Consider the following 4,907-nt stretch of genomic DNA (forward strand, 5'->3'; position numbering starts at 1 on the left):
TTCTCAAGTTTTTTTTGTCTAAAAAAAATTAGTGAAGTTAGTTTTAAAGTAAACAAGCAAAATATTAAATGACTTATAATGTAATTGAAGTGCTTATTGATACTATCACAGCAGTTTAATTGTAGCCACTTTTGGAAACTAGTGGTTCAAGAAATAGGTATTTAAAGAACACGTTTCATTTATGCATGCTTTATTCATACCTTCCATTTTTGTTTTACTGTAAGAAAAATTAAAACTGAGCAAGATTTCAATTTTCATGGTATGACAGTGGACTATTATTTCAGCTAAAGTGGGCTTTGGGCACAAGACCGCTACTTCAACCTAAACTAACCTAAGAGTCCGATTGGCTAGGCACGCCGATTTTATAAAGGGATACTAATTTTGTTCAACTTTTTCTACTTCACATATGGCAGTATAGTTTTCGAGGTATTGGGTTTTTAGCTGAAAATGTTTTCATAAAAATCATCGACAACAAACAGACACGTGTAGAGTTTGTTGTTTTTTTTTAATGTTAAAAGTGTTTATAATAGTTGGCACTAGATGGGGATTGGATAGTTTTTGTTAGTAAAATCAATCTAAAAAGTTTATAACTTCAAACATCAATAACTCGATAACTAAGCTATATTGATATATAGTACGTATAGTGTAGAGGAAAAAGTTGCTATAAAATAGCTGCTTTGGTCAAATTTCGGGAAATCGATATGATGCTAAAGTCTGCATTATCTGTTGCTTATAATCATTATGCTTTATAAAAGAAAATTAATATAAAGTGTTATATAAAACAAAAATTTTTATATAAAAATAACATTTAAGCGTTTAAACCTCAATTTTTCACAACTATTAACGTCCATTATCTTTGACACTGGAGTCAAAGTTGAGAAATAGCCTTATAACCCATCCATTACTTTTGAAATTAATTTCTATACGTTTTATTTCTATTTTTAATCTAGGCAAATTTAATTGGTAAAATTTCTCTTAACTCTTATAATGTAATAATAATTAAATTATATTTGATTAATACAATTCTGAATTTATTTTCATATTAAAATTTCAAATAAAATTTATATTTTCATATAAAAATTCTTAATAATTCTGCATTACTATAATAAAAAATTTTTACTGTGAAACTTGTGTGTGTCGTGCTTGGAAACCAAGAGATAAGAATATGAAAAAATCATTTTTTATAAAAAAGGGAATTAAAAACGTTTATCAGTAAAACGAAAAAGTACAATAAAACAGAACTAAAAATATATACAAATATATATAAAACATATACTTATATACATATAAACCAAATGCAATCACAGCAAGCAAGCCAGCAAGCAGTTAAATAAAATATTGTATTTGTATCTCAGTATGAGCCGAATTTGTATAAAATAATCGACACTTATACACATACACACACATACATTTAAATGTATGCATTAAATAGAGGAAATTTTGCAAGAAAAAGTAAAAATACTAAACAATGGCAATTTAAGTGAAGTCCAAAGAAATGCAAAAATGTTATAAATTATGTAAAGAAGAAGGCGAGAGGAATCAGAAAAGAAAAGAATCCGAAATACAGCAATGAAAAGAGCTCAAAGAAACAAAACAAAAAAAAAATTAAAAAAATAAAAAGCCAAGCTTTGTTGAGAAATCACAAAGAACATAAATGCCGTTACATTAGCAACAAAACCAGAAATCAGAAGGCACGAAATAATTGGAAACGGTGAAAATGAAATATACGATAAAATCATAACAAAAACAATTAAAATAACGATATAAAAAACAGCAGTGAAGAATTTAAAATATTCTATATCCAACGTATTAGCGGGAATTGATAATTTAAATAAAATAAAACAAAAAAACGTAGAAACAATTTAAGAATCGCTCAATACATATTGCATGGAGTATATGTTGGCATTAAGAAAAGTTTAAGGCAAAAAAAAAATTAAATAAAAAATTTAAACATAAGTGGAAAAAATAAAAAAAAAAAAATAAAAAAATAAATAAAAAAAAATAATAAAAAAAAATAAAAAAAAATAAATAAATTTAATAAATAAATAAAAATAAATAAAAAATACAAAAAAAATAAAAAAAATAAAAAATAATTATGTAAATTACTTGACTTTGTTCTATTTCTTTTAAAATTCCCTTTTTAATTTTTAATTAAGCAATGTTAATTTTACAAAAAAAAATAATGATGACCCTAGGACAGCAGTAATTTTACAAAAAAAAAAACAACTTTATCAAAAAAATTTTTATATCCGGTTATACATACTATAATTAAAAAATTTCATTAATATAAGAACTTCATATAGACTAATATTTTTCCAAGATCCTAACATCTCCGAATAACATTTTATTAAGTCTTTTCTTATTACTTTTAGAACTAATGCTGTGTTCTAATTGATAACTCAGCAAGTACTATTGATAAAACTCTAAATTTGATAAATGACACTTTGTTTACGTTGGTTGTGTAGATTAACACGCAGGTCCACGTTTTAAATTTGGCAGGATTTAATTGCTGACATGAAAAGTTTTTTGTTTTGTTATCCTCTAAGAAAAATCCTCTAAGAACAAAGCTTCGTGCAGTATTCCAGCCTGTCATTACTTCTAAATTTCAATAAGTTCCAAGGACCACCACTAATAATAGATATTTGGCGTTATCCGAAACAGCTGTATGGAAAAGTCAAATTTCTATATAATATAGTTTAAAACTATAGAGTATTACTAAGGTACACACTAAATCTTGCAATGTACGTACGATACCCGTGGTTATTTATTTAGATATTTTTTTTATAAGTTAAAGATTTTCGTTGCCATTTATTAATTCGTCAATTTTTAAAATACAGAAAAGAGTAAGAAATATTAAGCACTGTAACATTTTTTAATTTAAAATAAAAAATTTTTTTTTTGTTTCTTAATTTTATACAATAATATTTTTTCTTTAATTTTATATTGAAATGTTTTTTTTTCGAATTGAATAAAGAAAAATTCTTTCCGCACACTAACATTTCTATATTATATTATATATATATGTATATTATTAAAACAAAATTGGACTTAGTTTTATTTTTACCGGAAAAATGAATCAGAATTAATATTTATCTAAGACAAAGAGTCCAATTGATTGAAAAATGATTCATTGAGATAGTCAGAGATAATACGTGTAAAACACATGTTTGTTATTAAACAGAAAAAACAAACCACAATTAAATCATATAAATTGATATAGCTAAAACTATTAGTATTAGTGAATCGGATAAAAAAAATCATTCAATATATTTATTGCATTTAGTAATTCGTTGATTATAATTATTTTAATGTAATCTAAAAAAATAATCAAATAATTTCTAAAAATATCAAGCATTTTAGTTATGAGAAGGAGATCTATGGAAATCAAATATATGTTGACCTATAGAAAAGGAGACTTGGTTAAACAAATAAATAAAAAAATAACTCCAATTTGGTATTGATGATGATAAAGACGTTTTTGAGATAATGTTATACAAAATTTGGGTACATAAATTATCTTATATTTATAATTATATTTAACATGCAGCTTGGTCAATTGTTTTTAGATTTAGTTGGTATGGCAGAATTGCTTATAAAGTGCAACAGAATTAAGGTACGTAAATTAACTTTTTGATCAACCGTATAGCTGTATTATATACCGTTCAATTAACTATATTTAGATTCAAATGGCATGGCAAAATTGGTTTTAACTTAACAACTGCTCATAATAATATAATGCAAACCAATCATAAAAGCTATTTAGGGTAGTACAAAGAAGCTTTTTAGAAAGACTGTTAAAAAATAAACTATATATCAAAATTTTTAGATAGATAATTATTACAAAATTGTATTTTATAAAAAAAGCGTTGTTATTTTCAAAATATTTGCTCAAACTGTACTTGAAACTGGATGTATGTATATAATATACACACAAGTTACTCCTTATTGGTAAGATACACACGTTCTAATACTTGTCTGTAATGTAAAGAAAAGTTCCGCGAACTTTTTTACAATCTTTTAAAAAAAGAAAATCTCTCTCAATATCTTAAGAGTTTTAAAATACGACCCTGTGTTCTTTATTTGGCAACCAACGTAAACACAAAAAATGACGTTTATTTAGATATTCAAAAAAAGTCACCCTTGCTAACTGATGTTACTTGGAGCTAAGTAAGCAATTGAGAAATAAAGACCTTTTTTGACAAACAAAAATCACACTCCTTTAAGTCTCTTATTATGCTAACCTGGTGTATAGTGCAGAAGTTTGGATAATTACAAACAGTGATGCGAGAGCATTAGGAGCATTCGAGTAAAAAGTTCTTCGAAAGATTTATTGTCCTTTAAGCGTTTACAGCGATAAGCTATACCGCGACATTTAAGAGTATTAAAAATTCAGTGGCTTTGCTGGTTTGGTCATGTCTTGACTTGTTGCGAACGGAAGAAAATGTTCTGGGTAGAAAAGTGTTTTATTTAGTACCAGCTGTTGGAAAACGTGATAAAGAACGTCTGCAACTTTGGTAAAAGGACCAGGTGACCAACCAAATTAAGGCATTCAGTATTATCAATTGGCGATAGCAAGCTACTAATCGGGTTAGTTACTAATCGGGCTACTAGACAGAGTCAAAGACGTCTCACGTCTGTAATGGCCAATTAATCAAGTAAATAACTGAACACTAAGAGTAGATCCTAAAACTTAAGGTGTACATCTTTTTCTTAAGTCAAGTGATGAGATGCCACATGTTAATTAAACTAAAAATGATATATATTTAGGGATATTATACATATACGTTCGTACGAGTATCTTCCAACAAACTTGTAAAACCACAATAAAGTTAAACAAAACACTTGTTTTAAAACTGATTATAATAATTTTTTTCATATTGAAGTGTGAAAGTGGATTGTTAGTACCT

The sequence above is a fragment of the Teleopsis dalmanni genome, chromosome 1, assembly GCF_002237135.1.
Source record: "Teleopsis dalmanni isolate 2A chromosome 1, ASM223713v2, whole genome shotgun sequence".
In the NCBI taxonomy this organism is placed as follows: domain Eukaryota; kingdom Metazoa; phylum Arthropoda; class Insecta; order Diptera; family Diopsidae; genus Teleopsis; species Teleopsis dalmanni.